At 45.0% G+C, this 18,148-nt stretch overlaps 1 protein-coding gene across 1 annotated transcript in view; it reads right to left on the reverse strand.

The window, feature by feature from the left end:
- Positions 1 to 18,148, reverse strand: part of SLC10A7 (solute carrier family 10 member 7) — a gene marked incomplete in the record, with an annotated part of 2,703,821 nt that overhangs the window by 260,391 nt on the left and 2,425,282 nt on the right.

Raw genomic sequence — 18,148 nt, forward strand, 5'->3', positions numbered from 1 at the left:
TGTCTGCAAAATGCAATTACTGGTGCCAGGCATTTTGTGAAGACCCTGGGCGCAGTAGATAAGCCAAAGGGCAGTGCAGAGAATTGGTAATGCATTGAGCCTGCTATGAATCTGAGGTATCTTCTGCAAGACTGTCCGATTAGGACATGCAGGTATGCCTCCTTGAGGTCCAAAGTAACTAGCCAAGCCTTCTTGCCCAGCATAGGTAGAAGTTGCTGTAGTGTTAACATCTTGAATTTTGGAACATCCAGGAAAGTATTTAGGATTGACAGGTCCAGTATTGGTCTCCAGGTTTTGTCCTTTCCGGGTACTAAGAAAAGTCTTGAGTAAAATCCCTGCCTCTTTTCTTGCTGTGGTAATCTTTGAATAGCTCCCATGTCCATGAGAGCAGCAATTTGTTTTTGTGCCTCTGCCCATTGGTTTTGTGGCAGGTCCGGCATACCTTTTGATTTTGGAAGCGTGTGGAAGTGGAACCTGTAACCCTGAGAAACAATATTCAGTACCCATTTGTCCTGGGTGATTATGTGCCAATTTTTTGAGAAAAGTGCTAGCTTCCCCCTAGGGGTGCTGCCAAAAGGTAAGTGCTTGGCATCTGTAGAGGGAAGTCATTGGGACTGTTTCCTATAAGGCTGTGATTTGTCTTCTCCTCCTTTGGGGGCTGAATCACCCCATTGTTTAGGTCTGTAAGAGCCTTGGGGCTGAGATTTTCCTCTTGGGCGTCTGTATCTGCCTCTTTGTGGCCTGTCTGACACCGGAAAGGACCAATTTTTTGAAGGCCAGTTTCTGCTAAACCTAGGTGGTTGAACCTGTAAGAAGTCCTTTAATGTCTGCATTGATTTTGCTTTATCCTCCATTTTCTTTAACACCTCTTCTGCCTTAACACCAAACAAAGTATCATGCTCTATTGGAGCATCCAATAATTTTACTTTAACATGTTCAGGTAAACTTTGTTCTTTCAACCAAGCATGCCTTCAAATAACAGAGCCTGTAACTGCGGCTCTACAAGAAGCCTCTAATGAATCAAAACCACATTGTAGAGTATGCTTTCCCACTTGTTCAGCTGCATGCAATAAATCCTGCATTTCTTTAGTGTCAGGACTTTCTGAGTTTGAAACCATTTTTTGCTTTATAGGTTCATAGGTTCATACTAGGCTATCTGCCCTAGGGCATTTATAAGCCTAGCCAGAGTGTGTTTGGCTTTCACCACCCATTTTAAATTAATTTTGCTATGCCCTTTTTTGAGGTTAGTATACTGTGCCTCTGTCTAACAGTGACACAGAAGTGATACCCGGGGTAAACCTACGATTGCCCATCCACTCATCAAAATTCCTCTTGAAGACAGTCAATGAGGGACTCTGCCTAACCTGGACTGGGATTTTATTTCAGAGTGAAGGGAGCCTCTGGGTTATGAATCTGTCCCTCCAGCATGTCCTATTTATTTCAGTGCTGAGGTTCAAGTCTCTTGAGCACGTGGCTCGATGGGATTTGGATTTTCTGAGGGTGCAGTATGTCCATTAATTCCGGGTTGGCTTTATACGCCAGGCACAGATCGCCTCTGAGCAGGCGGTATGCCACTGAGTAGAGCTGGAGTTTCTTTAACCGGGCAGCATATGGCATCTGTTTGAGCCCTTTGATCCTTTTGGTGAGGTACTTTTGGGGTCTTTCCAGTTGCTGCAGGTGTCTGGTAAGGTACATCCCAAAAGGGGCATTGTACTCAATTATGGGCCTGATGAGGGATGAGTAAAGAGGCACGATGACCTCCCCTGATCTAGATGTGAATCCCTTCATGATTAGGTGGGCTATATAAAATGTTCTTCTAACCACTTTGGCCACGTGGTTGTCAAATGAGAGATTGCTATCAACTTGGGTCCCCAGGTCCCTAATTACTTCTTCTGTACTTAATGGATTACCACCTATGTGGTAATTTGTGGGCACTTTGTTTTTGCCAAAGGGGATGACTATACACATTTTGGTGTTTAGCTTGAGGCCATGGCTCTGGCACCAGTTGTCTGTTTCTATGACGCCCTTTTGGAGGATGCTTGTGTCGGCTGGAGAGTCGATTATGGCACCCAGTTTGCAGTCATCTGCGAACTTGGTCAGCCACAGTCCTTCTGTGTTGGCCCGTACCTCAGAGAAATATATACCGAACAAGAGAGGTCCCAGGACTGAGCCTTGTCGGATGCCACTTGTAACTGGTTTGGAGTCTGACATGGCCCCAGCAATTCTAACCATGTGGGTTCTGTCCTTGAGCCAGTTTGCAACCCATCTAGTGACATAGGGGTTTATATTTAAGCTGGTGAGCTTATCTAGAATGCCCGAGTGGGGTATTGTATCGAAGGCTTTTGCGAGGTCCAGGTAGGCTGTGTGGACCACCTTCCCCTCGTCAATGGCCTTGGTGACTGTTTCAACGAAATCGACCAGGTTTAAGAGGCAGGATCTGCCCTTAACAAAGCTGAACTGGGTAGGATCCAGTGTCTGTAGGTCTCCAATATCTTTATTTATGAGGTCCATGATGATCCTTTCCATAGCTTTGCAGACCAAGCTAGTCAGGCTTATGGGGCGATAGTTTCCAGGATCCATTGAGGCACCACCTTTGTGGAGAGGGACCACTGTTGCTGTATGCCACTCTTTGGGTACATATCCTGTAGTAAGGCTGAGATTGAACAGTAGTTCTATGTTTGGGTTTAGCTCTTCTTGGAGTTCATGTAGGATGCAGCCCGGGACACAGTCTGGTCCCATTGATGCTGTGTTTTTTGCTTTGGAGAGGGAGACTCTTACCTGAGCATCTGAGATGTCAGGGGGGCAGCACTCTGCTGGGATAGATATTTGCCCTTTTGGTGGGGGGGAGTTTGCTGAACCTGTCAGCTAGGATGTTGGCAATGTCTGTGGGTTCGATTGTATTTTTGTCATTTTGGACTAATTCTGAGCATATCTGGGAATTCCCGCCCAGGTTGCTAACATAACTAAAGAAAGCCTTGTGATTATCCTTAGTGTCCTGTGCAATTTTCCTCTCGAAGCTGGCCTTAGACGATTTTATGAGTGCCTGTAGTTTTTTGCTAATACTGATCAGAGATGCCTTCCCTTTTTGGGATTTTGCTCTATCATGTAGTAGCTTCCTCCTTCTATTGTATAGTTTGTTTATGGCTGGGGTCCACCAGACAGGACGTCTGCCTTTGGAGGACTGGGTCTTGGTTTTATTTGGGATTGCAAGATCCATGCATTCCTGAAGGTGTTCATAGAATGTGTTTATAAAGGATTCTGACATGAGGTACTGTTGATATTTAAGCATGTGAAACTGGCAATTTAAAGCCCTTAGAGCTAAAGTAGCAGAAGTGTAAACCTTTCTCCCCCATCGATCCAGAGCTCTGGAATCCCTATCTGAGGGAACAGGGTTTTTAGCAGTGGAAGCCTTAACCCCTTTGGGATCCTGAGAAATTGTTTCTGGATCTGCAGCAGGGTTTTTATAAAGAAATTTATGAGAGTCAGGGACCCTGTAGTACCTGTCTGGCTTGACTGGTGCAGGGGGTAAAGAATCAGGAGACAGACTGGATTCAGAGAAAACATCAACAATATCAAGCGCAGGGGGAACAGCCAGGGGCCTGTGCTGAGGCAATAAAAGAAAGTCCCTGAGCATTTTCTTGGATTCTGAATAATCCTGGCTCTCCCAATGGAAATGCTCCCTCATGGTGTGCAGGGTTTCCCCAAAAGAATAATCCTCAGGCGGAGAGGCTGAATGTATAGACTCTTCTGCATCAGAGTCCTCATAGGGAGGGAGAGAATATCCCTGATCAGAAGAGGAATCAGAGGAAATAGAAACCTGGTCAGAGGAATCATAGTCAATGTCTTGCCTAGGCGTTTTGTCAGGAGGGGGATAGGAACCCCTGATTAAAGTAATTAGGTCTTCAGCCATTTTAAGCATCTGTTTCTTTGGCATGGATGACTATTCAGGAGAATGCTGTGCTTGTTTCCTTGTCTTTAATGGTGCTTTTGACTTTGCCTTGGCTGCTGCAGTGGGCTTAATAGTAAGTTGTGAAGGTCTGAAAACAACCTCAGAAGCCGATGCCTGCTCAGCAGCTCTGGACCCATCCGAGGGAATAGTTTCCGTAGGTCCAATACCTTGAGTTTCCACAGGCCTCAGTGTCTCCACGTGGCTGTCGGATACGGCCTGTGGCTTTGAGGTAGCAGGTGTCAGGGGCTGCGAAAGCGACTCACTGAGAACCGGCGAATGGCCTAGAAGAGGCTTCGTTGTCTGTTTTGGACCTCGGATGCCTGTTCTTTTCTTTGTCTTTGCGTTTTTTTATAAATTCCGGTCGTTCTGACAGCATTATGTAATTAAATCTTCGGCCAAAATAATGTAATGCAAAATCAAACCGACGTTTAATAGTGCGTTTGTTGAATCTAGCACAAAACCGACAACTAGTAACGTAGTGGTCAGGGCCTAGGCAAGGAATACAGTAAGAGTGAAAGTCCTTACGAGGCATTTGCTTCCCACAAGAAATACAATTATTAACTTTTACTGACATCGGTCTGGAGCAAGAAAACGTTTCCCCAACAGGGTACTTAGCTTTACTGAAGACTTCGGATCTGAAACTCGATTTCAAAAATCTCAGGAGTCAGGAGCATAAGTGGGCACTTGCAAACTGCTTTTGCTTCGGGCACCGCACAGCAAGAAAGACTGAAGAAAATGGTGTCGGTTGCATCTTTTATACCCATGGCGCACTGACGTCAGGGAAGAGGCGACAGCAACAGACGCTGGACCTAGACTTTGGAACTCGGGCCGACTGCGGGTAGCATGCCAGCAGGATAACCCAAGTGTAATGACTGCAACAGTGAAACACGATGAACATCCAGTGCTTCATCTCCCTGCCCCAAGTCGCTGACGCACACAATCTTTGAGATCTAATTTTCACACACACACACACACACACACACACACACACACACACACACACACACACACACACACACCTGAGAAAGGCTGGCACAGATTACCTACTCTACCAACTTTGTCAAGAATATAAGGTAGATTCACTACCACTAGTCAGTTACTATAAGGCTCTTAACAAGGGTATCCAATTATGCTGAATGAAGTTAATATTAATACAAATGGTAATGTTAACCAAACAGCAAGGCTTTCAGAAATAACCAGAGTTATCACCAAATAATATGTGCAAATACTCTCAAAGCTTAAATATTTTTTAGAAAGGACCAGCCACAATGAAAAATTTAAATATATTTAGCAATAAATAATAAAAGAACAAGAAAATACCAAATGTACATATACAGTAAACCACAGAGTTCAAACCACAGGAAATATTGAAAAAACACTGATGGACAGACTCATACAAATAAAGAAAAACGATCTCTAACCTAAGCTTTACTATATTCTTAAGTGAATCTAGGAGAATTACTACTCCCTAATAACTTACTTGGTAGAGCAAGGCACAAAGAAATACATGAGCGGTCTTTCTAGTCAGGTTCCCCAAAAGAATAATCCGAGATTACTCTCTGTAAAATATAATAACCAAGATGGCTTGCAGAATGACCTCATCTGGTCACCTGAGTCTAAATTCTCACAGTATCCCCCTTTGAAGCTGAGACAGGAATTTATCATATATGGCTGCAATATACATCTGAATGTTTATGGCAGTGCCTGGGGCTTCCCCTCTTTTTACTGAGCTAAAGAACAAAGGCTTCTTCCAGACCCACAGTCTCCAGTCCTATTCAGCACTGTGGGGTTCTGTTTTAATGGTTTAACGGCTCATTTACATTTCACTTATTTTTCTTAAACTAAGCTATCTGGTTAACCTCTGCTGTCTCAATATTCTCTTTTAAAACGTATATATTTAATTCAGATATAATAATACACATACATTTCTTTTCATTCCAGCGAGGTGCACTGTTGATACATTTTAACACAAGCAAACCTCACAAATACACTTTCAGCACAAGCATCTGGACAAATCAGTTTGATATATAAATGACATACAATTACTTACAAAATTTCAGCTAGCCGTACTGGCACAAGTCGTACATCCACTGCCCTACTTCTACCTGCCACGGCTGGCAGTACCTATTGTCATATGTACCTACAACAGCCCATAGAGAATACCCACGATGAGCAGAAAGGTCTAGCAGGGGGAAAGAAAAGGCAAAGGAGAAAAAATTATGAGAACTGACAGAAAAGGCAAGTAAACATTAGGTTAGAGTTTCATAAAAGAAGGAGGAGGGAAGCAACTAACCATACAAAATGTTCACAGAAAAGGATACAAGGCTATCTTTAATCATTCAATTGTTTGAGAGCAGAAATCTGCATTTGAACGATGTGGCAGCAAACAAGATCTGAGGTAAACCAGGAAGGTGGGGCATTGTGGGTAAAGGGGGGGTTGACAGCTTGATCAGTGATTCTGGTAAAAGCAGCCAAGTCAGATCATCGACCCATCAGCTGAAGAATGAATGAAAATGACAACATTAGGTACACCCTTAAATTTTCATAAGTGCACACCACCGAGGCAACAGCAATGTCTGTGGTCCCAGCTAGCAGCGTGCATGACTTGGGATCAGCAGAGCAGTATAATTACTCATTTCTGGCCATTTGCAACTGAAAGAAAATCAGACATCTCCAACTTACCAGGAACCATCTCAGTAACTGTGCAGATTGGTGAGTGTAGTTTTTTTGTGCATTTCAGTCCTGTTGCTCCAGCACTGAGCATGCTAATGCATTTTACACTCTTTCTGTACTGTGTCTATGTAACAACCATTTCACTGCTTTCTGGAGGATGGCTGGCCAGTATTGGGTATTCTGCACAGTCATGTCTATAGGTATACTTTGTTTTTTTTTTCTCTGCTAACAGTAAAACGGCATTTCCTGTTACCACAGGAGAGGAATGCGTATGTTTATACATTTTACGCCTTGTATTCATGTACATACAGTGGATATAAAAAGTGTACACAACCCTGTTAAAATGCCAGGTTTTTGTGATATAAAAAATGAAACCACAATAAATCATTTCAAAACTTTTCCCACCTTTAATGTGACCTATAACCTGTACAATTCAATTGAAAAACAAACAAACAAATCTGTTAGGGGAAAAAATATAAAAAACGTACAATAAGCTGGTTGCATAAGTGTGCACACCCTTAAACTAATATTTTGTTGAAGCACCTTTTGATTTAATTACAGCATTCAGTCTTCTTGGATATACACCTGCCATCAATTAAATGTACTCTGATTAACCCCAAATAAAGTTCAGCTGTCCTAGTAAGATTTTCTTAACATTTACTCAGCTGACTGCTACAGCAAAAGTCATGATTCACAGAGAACTTACAAAGCATCAAAGGGATCTCATTGTTGAAAGGTATCAGTCCGGAGAAGGGTACAAAAAAATTTCCACAGCATTGGATATACCATGGAACACAGTGAAGACAGTCATCAAAAAGTGGAGAAAATATGGGACAACAATGACGTTGCAAGGAACTGGATGTCCCTACAAAATTGATGAAAAGACAAGACAAAAACTGGTCAGGGAGGCTGCCAAGACACATACAGCAACACTGAAGGAGATGCAGGAATTTCTGGCAAGTACTGGTTGTATACTATATGTGACAACAATTTCCCCTATTCTCCACATGTCTGGACTATGGAGTAGTATTGCAAGACGGAAGCCTTTTCGTACAAAGAAAAACATCCAGGCCCAGCTAAAATTTGCAAAACAATACATCAAGTCTCCCAAAAGCATGTGGGACAATGTGTTATGGTCTGATGAGACCAAGGCTGCAATTTTTTGCCACAATTCCAAAAGGTACATTTGGCACAAAAACAACACTTCGCATCACCAAAAGAACACCATCCCCTCGGTGAAGCATGGAGGTGGTGGCAGTATGATGCTTTGGGGTTGCTTTTCTTCAGTTGTAACTGGAGCTTTAGTCAAGTTGGAGGGAATTATGAACAGTTCCAAATACCAGTCACTTTCGGCCTAAAACCTTCAGGCATCTGCTAGAAAGCTGAAGATGAAGAGGAATTTCACTTTTCAACATGGCAATGACCACAAGCATACATCCAAATCAACAAAAGAATGGCTTCACCAGAAGAAAAAAAGAAGTTATGTCTTACCATAATGTTCCATCTGAGTTGTTGATCTTCTTCCAGTCATCACTGATGGGTTCGGCTCCGAGCCCTCAGAGCCGAGTCGGCCTTATACCAAGCCTGTGTGCACCAAAAACTCTCGGGCTAAGCTGCTACCCACAATGCCATTCACTCAGTTACCTCAGATCGAGTTTGCATGTAACATATAGAAGAAACAGAAAGTCAGAGGCCATCTCTGCGCAGAAACCCTGAAACACCACAAGGATCTAGATGATCTGCCAGGAGCCTTTGGTGGGGGCCGGTGGGAGGGTGTGATGACTGGAAGAAGATCAACAACTCAGATGGATTGTTATGGTAGGACATAACTTCTTTATCTGAAGTTGTTAATCTTCTTCCTATTTCTTCACTGATGGGACAGAATCCCAAGCTACTTGGGGAACCTGGGTGGCCCTTATGGAAGAACATTCCTGAGAACCAATGAGCCAAAGGCCACTCTTCCCATGGAGATCAGATCCAATTTGTAATGCTTGATGAAGGCATGGGGTTTAGCCCAAATGGCTGCCGCACAGATGTCATCCATGGAGGCTCTAGAGTGGAAGGCAACAGACGCTGCTATAGCCCTAGTTGAGTGAGCTTTGATTTGAGCAGGCTTAGCTTCATTCGTAAGCGAATATGAGAAGGTAATGCAATCCCTGAGCCATTTAGACAAGGTAACTTTAGATATTGTACACCCCATTCTAGGACCTGAAAAGGAAATTAAAAGTTGGTCCGACTTGCGAAAGGACTTAGTTCTGTCCAGGTAGAAATGTAGTTTTCTCAGAACATCCAACAAATGCAGGCAGTATTCTCACTTATTTGAATAATTTGGAAAGAATACAGGGAGCTCAATAGACTGGTTAACAGAAAAGTCGGAAACCACCTTGGGGAGAAAGGATGGATTAGTACGAAGTGATATCCTGTCCTTATGGAAGATCAGATAGGGACTCAATGCATAAGGCTTGCAACTCAGATATTCGTCTGGCTGAAGTGACTGCTACCAAAAATAAGGATTTCCATGACAGGAATTTTAGATTGCATGTTGCAGCAGGTTCAAAAGGGGGTAAAGAGAGACACTGGAGAACCCAGAGAGATTCCGTGGCTCCACCGGTTGCCTGATAGGAGGTCTGCTATGGAAAATTCCCTTGAGGAAGGTCTTGCAAAGTCAGTTGGAAATAAGCGGGATTCCATCTGAACCACTATGGAAGTTAGAAATCGCTGCTAGATGGACTTAAATGGTGGAAGGTGATGCACCATTGTCAAACTCAGAAAGGTAATGAAGAATAGTAGCTACGGGAGTTGAAAACGGATTTAGCATCCGCTCATGTGACCAGATAGAGAATCTTTTCCATTTGTCCCTGTACAGTTTTCTGGTGGATGGTTTGTGGGAGGCCAGGATAATATCACGGACAGATGAGGAGAGTATTTCCTGCCTGGCAACTAACAGAAGTGGAGAAGCCAAGCCGTCAGCTTGACAGTGGAAAGATTCAGTGGAGACAGCCCTTGTGAGTGAGATATGAGGTCCTGATGAGTGTCCAGGATTCAAGGAGGTTGTAACAGGTGAGGTCGGAAAAAGGGAAACCACACTTGACGAGGCCAGAATGGGGCAATGAGGATCACTTTGCTTCTCAACCAGATAGCTTTCCTTAGAAAAAAGAGAGATCAGAGGTATCGGGGGATAAGCATAAAGGAGACCCGTGGGCCAATTGTGAATCAAAGCGTCTCTCGGTGACTCCCCGTGAGGGGGAAAAAGGGCAAAGTTACTGCTGCATTTTGTGTTCAAGGGGGAGGCGAAAAGGTTGCAGCATGGCTGGCCCCAATGGCTGAAAATTTCTGCCTTCACACTCGAATTGAGACCACTCGTGAGGATGAAGGATGCATCTGCTCAGCTTGTCCACAATCATGTTGGCGCTGCCCGGGATATGCATCGTGATTAGAAAGCTGTTGGAAGCTATCGCCCACTGCCAGATTCTCATGGCTTTGAGACAGAGGGGGTAGGATTTGGTCCCTCCTTGTTTATGTACCAGACAATGGACATGTTGTCCAACTGGATAGCAATTGTTCCTGATGAAAGGAGTGGATGGAATGCTTGCAATGCCAATAGCACCGCTCTTAACTCCAGGACATTGATATGCAAGTTGACCTCTATACTAGACCACGTGCCTTGGACTGACTGGCCCCCCACCCTATCAGGGAAGCATCCATGGCCACCGTGGCGCTGGGTTGGGGAGCCTGGAAGGGGGGACACCAAAGATTTTTGTCTGTACTCATCCACCACAGGAGATCTTGTTTGCAGGAGTTGGTGATGAAAATCTGTGAAGTCAGGGGATGAAGTCTGGATATCCACTGGGACAGAAGGAGCCATTGTAGCAGTCTCATATGTAATCTGGCTAGGGGAAGAATCAAGATGGCTGCCGCCATAGACCCCAGAGCCTGAAGAATGTCCCTTGCAGACACCTTTCTTTGACAGAGTGTCACTTGAACTTGTGCCCTTAATCTCTGAAGCCTGTGACAGGGAAGAGAGACCAGACTTGTTTGAGTGTTGAGTACTGCCCCTATAAATTCCAGTTGTGAGGGCTGAAGGTTGGATTTTTCCCAGTGAATGGTGATGCCCAGTGACTCACTAGAACCAGAGTGTAGCAGAGGACCTTGACCAGGAGGCGCTTGGTAGGGGCGGAGAGGAGCCAATCGTCTAAATATGGAAACACTTGGAATCCCTGAAGTCTCAGATGAGCCGTGACCACTGCTAGGCATTTCGTGAACACTCTGGGGGCCATCGACAGACTGAATGTCAGGGCTCTGAATTGGTAATGATTGGCTCCCAGCCAGAAGCAAAGGAGACTCCTGGGGCATTTCTGCATTTTGATGTGGTAATACGCATCCCGGAGGTCTATCGAGCACATCCACACACCCTCCCGAAGAAAAGGGAGGATGGACTGAATCGTGACCATGCGGAACTTGGTCTGAACTACTGACTTGTTTAGTTGGCGGAGATCCAAAATGGGCCGCCAGTCCCCGGTCTTTTTTGGCACTAAAAAGAATCTTGAATAAAAACCGGATCCACACTGGACTGGGGGGACCTGTTGGATGACTCACTTTTGACATAGCTTTCTTATTTCGGATGTTGCCTCCTCCCTTTGACTATCGGGAAGGGATTTCGGAGGTCTTGAGTAAGATATCAGGGGGATGTGATAGCCTTTGGAAATTATTCTCTGCACCCATTGATTGTTTGTAATAGACAGCCAGACAGCTAGGTGCAGAGAGAAACAAGCCCAAACTGCTTGCAGGGGAAAGCAATCAGGCAGCGCTTCAGGAGCACTGATACAGTCTTCCCAAGAAAGAATCACTGGAGTCCTGATTTTGGGGACCCCCACTGCCCCAAAAGGGGCATCTTCCATTATTGGAACCCACTCTGCCTCTGGGGGAGTTCCTCACCATGTGCCTCACGGAAAGGACCTTGAGACTTTCTGTGCCACATGTTTCCACTCTTCTGGTTCCTGGAGAAGGAATGTTGAGGTTTAGAAAAATGTAGACTCACGGCAGCCAAGGTCTTCCTGTCTTGTTCGCACCTGGCTAATGTGTCCTTGACCTTAGAACTGAACAGAACTGATTGTTCGATAGGGGCATTTAAAAAGGAAGACTTGAAGGAGTCCGTGAGGTCACAAATGTGCATCCAGGCATGGCGTCTCATAACTACGCCTGCACCAGCAGCTCTAGCCACTCCTTCGGTTGCGTGGGACAGCAACCTCATGGACGAGTTGGAAATTGACTCTAGGGTGGCAAGTTGGGAAGCTACTCTATCACGTGCCCCGTCCGAAACTTGACCTGTGAGGTTTCCAGAGAGCTCGGTGAGGAGATCTCTCTGGAGCCTTGTAAAATGTCCCAAAAAGTTCAGGGACCTGACAGCAATGGTCGCTGAAGCAAAAACTCACTTCCCTAACCTATCCACCACCCAGGACTCTCTGTTGGGCGGGTGGACTGTAGGACTTTCCTCCACAAGGTCCTTTTTCGTGGCCGCCGCCACCACTATAGCATCTACTGGCAAACCCCTAGACCAATGGGGTTGATCCTCTGGAGGGGAGAGCATCTTATCTGATCTCCTGGAGATGGCCTCAATGGTGTTGGGATTCTTTCAAGCTTGCTGCATGATGAGCTTAACTAAGTCATCGGCAGAGGGGGTCACCCAAGAAGTAGATGGCCGAGAGCGGAAAGCCTGCAGGAATACAGATTCTCCGAGGAAGGGTTGGAAGGCTTCCAGTCACCCCTCTGCTTCAAGATTTCCAGGATGTCTCCAAATGAGACATCATCAGGGGTAACCGTGTGGACCCTTCCCCATCATCGTAGTCCGTATCTTCCATGAGGGACTCCTCTGGGGAGTTCATGTGTTTCCTCTTACACGCCCACTTCCGAGGGGGTTCTTCAGTGGGAACATCCAAAGAAGACTCAGAAAGGGAAATACCCTGTACAGGGTTTTCCTGGGTCTTGCGCTCTCGGAGTCCTGGGGGTGGCCTTTGATAGCTGCAGCTCAGAGGGAACAGGTGGCAGTTCCGACATAGGAGGGTTGCTCAAAGCAAGCACCCTCTCCATCACCTGGAAAGCAGGCCCGCCTAAAGAGGAATGGGAGCCCAGAATCAAAGAAGACAATTTCGAAACCGAAGTCACACCCCACTCCAAGTGGTCCGCTCCCGGGGACGGAGCCTCAAGAAAAACTGGGGCAGAAGTCACCCTCGGACGCAAAGATGAAACCGGCGAAACAACCGAAACTGTGGGTTCCACCCCCCCCCAAGCATGAGATTGAGGAAGAGTGGGTTCAAACAGAACAGACACCCAAAGGGGCTTCGGAGCCTCAGAAATGGTCAATGTCAGCACCGAGGCAAGGGGTCCTCTTGTAAACGTTGGAAATATGAGCCTCGGAACTGAGGGTTCCAAGGGAGGAGAATATTTGGGGGATCGCTGGGGCAATGGACCCAAAACCCGGAGTGTGGTGGGCTATAGGAAAATTTGTAATTCCCATGGCAGTCAGCAGCTGATCAAAGAGGCACACCACATCCAATTCAGAAAGTCTCCTGGTGGACCTTACCAATGACCCTGAGGGGGGAATCTGGCCGGTCCAAAAAGGGGCTGAAGGCTTATCCGCAGACTGGGAGCACTGGGTCCGTGGTGGATTGACAAATGGCACCGAGGATTCCAGTTTAGAAACTGGTAGCAGGGGAATAATCGGAGCCAAAGTCACAGCTGTGGTGGAGGTCAATATTGGCTCTGAAGATGTTGTCGGAACCAATGGAGCGGAAATGGGGGATGCCGGTGCCGAGGTAGAGGCAGACAAAATGACTGGAACCGAAGTTGCAGTGGGAGACGTAGTAGTCAGTGCTGGGACTGGCGTTGAGGCAATCATGGCAACTTCTGAATGAACCACTGGAGCCAAAGTCAGAGCCGAGGTAGTCAAAACCGAGGAGGCGAGTTGATGCTCGGTAGAAGTCTTATGGGCCTTGTACTTATGAGTCTTGCCCCTATCACCAGCAGGTGAAGAGGGGTCAGAATGAGGACGTTTTTTTCCACAGAAGGAGGGGAATGAGACCTCTGACGCAGAAATAGCCTCCGAAAAAAAGAGAAGGAAGCAGGCCCTTGAGGATTAACTTGTTTCATTTTTCATTCAGCGTCCGCTGACTGAAGCTGGCACAAATGTCACAGGGAAGTTTTGCCGATAAGTGCGGAAGCCCCAAACAATACACACATTCCTCATGAAGATCACTATTCGGGAGTTTACCACTGCAAGAAGAGCAGTGTTTAAACCCCGTAGTCCCTTTCTTTTCAGACATAACAACAGCAACACACACAACGCTAACTAGAAAGAAAAGTTAGAGACAGAGGTTAATAACAACAATGGCAGTGGGAATACCACAAGGGTAAAAAGGGAAAATACCAACAATGGTACAATAAAAGAGATACCTGTGGGTAGAGCTGAGTGTGAAAATAGAGAAATATAATAATTAGACAGAAAATAACTCACAAATACTTATAAAATTTGAAAAATACAACACATAGCTGGAGAGCTCGGTAAAATGCTGCTAAATGGCTGCATGGCAAACGAGATCTGGGGTAACTGAATGAAGAGCATTGTGGGAAGCAGCTTAGCTCGAGACTTTTTGGTGCATGCAAGCTTGGTATAAGACCGACTCAGTTCCGAGGGCTCAGAACCAAACCCATCAGTGATGAATAGGAAGAAGATTAACAACTTCAGATTTAGAGTTTTGGAATGGCCCAGCCAGAACCCAGACCTAAATCCAACAGAAAATCTGTGGGGTGACCTGAAGAGGGCTGTGCACAAGAGATGCCCTCGCAATCTAACAGATTTGGAGTGCTTCTGCAAGGAAGAGTGGGAAAATATTGCCAAGTCAAGATGTGTCATGCTGATAGACTCCTACCCAAGAAGACTGAATGCTATAATTAAATCAAAAGGTGCTTCAACAAAGTATTAGTTAAGGGTGTGCACATTTATGTAACCAGCTTATTGTACATTTTTTTTTTTTATATTTTTTCCCCTAACAGATTTGTTTTTCAATTGAATTGTACAGGTTATAGATCACATTAAAGGTGGGAAACGTTTTGAAATGATTTGTTGTGGTTTCATTTTTGTTTATATCACAAAAACCTGGCATTTTACCAAGGGTGTGTACACTTTCTATATTCACTGTACGTACGTACGTACATACATACATACATACATACATAAACACACTTAATACTTCCACATTAGTGGATGTGACAACCCACCACTGGACCAGTAATCAAGGAGCCTCAATCCTCACCACTGACAACAGTGGGGGACATTCACTGGGAAGATAACAAGCACACACACACACAGTATTTCCAGATGGAGCTCTTTGCATCAAGTGCAATTTCCCTTAAGAGCACACAGAGACCACAGCCAGTCCGTCACTGATTTCTCACTCTTCCTCCAGATCCCCAATAAGACTGCCCACTGCCACAGCTAAAGATTTCAGATCTCAGCTGAGTGACCAAGCCAAGACCCCAAGCTCCCTCTCTGTCCAACCAGTGCTTCGTGTCCCTGCCCAAGTAGCTGACGCACACATACTTTGAGGTTTGATTTACACACACACACACACACACACACACACACACACACACACACACACACACACACACACACACACACACACACACACACACACACACCTGGGAAGGGCTGGCACAGATTTAGTAGCTATGCCCCCCTTCTGCCCAGAGTATAGGGTAGTTACCACTGCCACCAGTCAACTCCTCATCAGCTACTTTAAGGCCCTTAACAATGGGTGTCCAATCTTACTGTGTAATATTAATATTAACACAAACGGCAGTTTGACCAAGAGCAAGGCTATTAGGAGTGGCACACACAGTGCCATGAAATAAATGTGCAAGTACACTTAAAACTGAAATACTCTACACAGATCAGCCATAATAAAAGGTTTAAGTCTATTTAATAATAATAAAAGAATGAGACAATACTAAATATATATTCACAGTGACATGAGAGTTCAAAACCACAGGAATAATTTAAAACAACATTACAGGACAGTATCAAATAAAGAAAGAAAAATATCTAAACTAAGCTTCACCATACTCCTGACCGAATCTAAGAGAATTACTATAATCCAAGAACTTACTAATACAGTAAAGCAGATGTACTGAATGGATTTTCTAGTTGTTGTCAAATCCAAGACAGAATGCAAAATGTTCTGTCTCACTAAGAGACTTCTCAAATTAATATCTAAAATATTACTGCTGGGATAGCTTGCAGAATGACATTTCTTGTCATCTGACTTATAGTTCCCAGGCCCAAATCCCAATGCTAAAAGCTGGCAGCATTTACCGTCTACCTGTAAAAGTATGCAGACAAGGGCTTCTCCTCAGATCTCTGGCAGATGCTGGAAGTCATAAAACAATTGCATTCCTTCATGCTTTCAAGATTAGTAATTATTTCACCTTAAAGACAATACAGAAAGTTTCCAAGTACAGACATTGTGTCTCTTGTTGCATTTAAAACTGAAATATACCATCTTTTATGGCCTAGCCATAAAGTAACTTAATTTCAGCTATTGTTCATAGGTTCATAGGTTCATACTAAGCTATCTGCCCAAGGGCATTTATAAGTCTAGCCCATAGTTATGTGGCTTTCGCCACCCCTTTAGTTTGAATAAAAACTATGCCTATCATTTTGCTGTGCCTCTGTCAAGCAGTGACACTGAAGTAATCCCTGGGGTATATCTGCAATCTCCCATCCATTGGTCAAGATTCCTCTTGAACAAGGCCAGAGAGGTGCTCTGCCTCACATGTACCGGGATTTTGTTCCACAGCATAGGGAGTCTCTGGGTGATGAATCTGTCCCTCCAGCACGTTCTATTTATAACCGTGTCAAGGTTTAAGTCTCCCACCCTTGTGGTTCTGAGGGATCTAGATTTTTGAGGTGAAGCATATTCATCAAATCTGGGTTTGACATGGCCTTATATGTCAGGCACAGGTCACCTCTGAGCAAGCGGTATGAGACTGAATAGAGCTGGAGTTCTTTCAGTCGGGCAGCATAAGACATATTTTTGAGACCCTTTATCCTTTTGGTGAGGAACTTTTGGGGCCTTTCAAGCTGCAGCAGGTGTCTGGTCAGATACATTCAGAACGGGACATTGTACTCAATCATAGGTCTAATGAGTTATGTGTACATGGGAGCGATGATCTCCCTTGATCTAGATGTGAATCCCTTCATGATCAGGTGGGCGATATAGAAGGTTTTCCTAACTACTTTAGCAACATGAGTGTCAAACGAAAGGCTACTGTCAACCTGGGTCCCCAGATCCCTGATGACTTTTTCTGTGCTCATTGGATTGCCACCTATATGGTAGCTAGGGGTAACCTTGTTTTTCCCAAGGGTATGACTATGCATTTTTGGCGTTTAACTTCAGGCCATGGCTCTGGCACCAGTTATCCGTTTCTGTGAGGCCCTTCTGGAGGATATCTGTGTCAGATGTGTTTTCGACTATGGCCCAGTTTGCAGTCATCTGCAAACTTTGTCAGCCATAACCCTCCTGTGTTTGCTTGTACTTCAGAAAAGTAGATGCCGAACAAGAGTGGACCCAGGACTGAGCCTGTGGGACACCACTTGTGACAGGCTTTGAGTCTGACATGGCTCCAGCAACTCTGACCCTGTGGGTTCTGTCACTTAGCCAGTTTGCAACCCATCTTGTGATGTATGGGTTTACATTCAAGCTGATGAGTTTTTCGATGATACCTGAGTGGGGTATTGTGTCGAAGGCCTTTGCCAGGTCGAAGTAGGCAGTATGGACTGCCTTTCCTCATCAATGGCCTTGGTGACTGTCTCAAAAGTCAACCAAGTTTAAGAGGCAGGATCTGCCTTTGACAAAGCCAAACTGGGTTGGATCCAAAGTCTGCAAGTTCCTATGTCTTTATTTATGAGTTCCATTATGATCCTCTCCATGGCTTTGCAGATAAGGCTTGTCAAGCTAATGGGGCAGTAATTTCCAGGGTCTGTGGAGGCACCGCCCTTATGAAGTGGGACCACAGTCGCCATGCGCCACTCCTTGGGTAATGATCCTGAGGTGAGGCTAAGATTAAACAGCTGTCCTAACTGTGGGTTTAATTCCTCGTTGAGTTCGTGAAGCACACAGCCGGGGACACCATCCCGTCCCATGGATGCTGTGTTTTTTGCCTTAGTGAGGGCAGTTCTCACCTGGGCGTTGGAGATGTTTGTGGGGCTAAAATCCTATGGAATAGATATTTCTCCTTTGGGGAGAGGGAGAAGTTTGCACTGAACCTGTCAGCCAGTATGTTGGCAATGTGTGTAGGTTCAGTAATTTTCACATCATTTTGAACTAATTCTGAGCATATCTGGGAGTTTCCTCCTAGGTTTCTAGCATAGCTAAAGAAGGCCTTATGATTCTCTTTAGAGTCCTTGGCGATTTTTCTCTCAAAATTTGCCTTGGATGATTTTATGAGAGCTCTTAGTTTTTACTTATA

The sequence above is a fragment of the Protopterus annectens genome, chromosome 2.part1, assembly GCF_019279795.1.
Source record: "Protopterus annectens isolate FY-2018-M chromosome 2.part1, PAN1.0, whole genome shotgun sequence".
In the NCBI taxonomy this organism is placed as follows: domain Eukaryota; kingdom Metazoa; phylum Chordata; order Ceratodontiformes; family Protopteridae; genus Protopterus; species Protopterus annectens.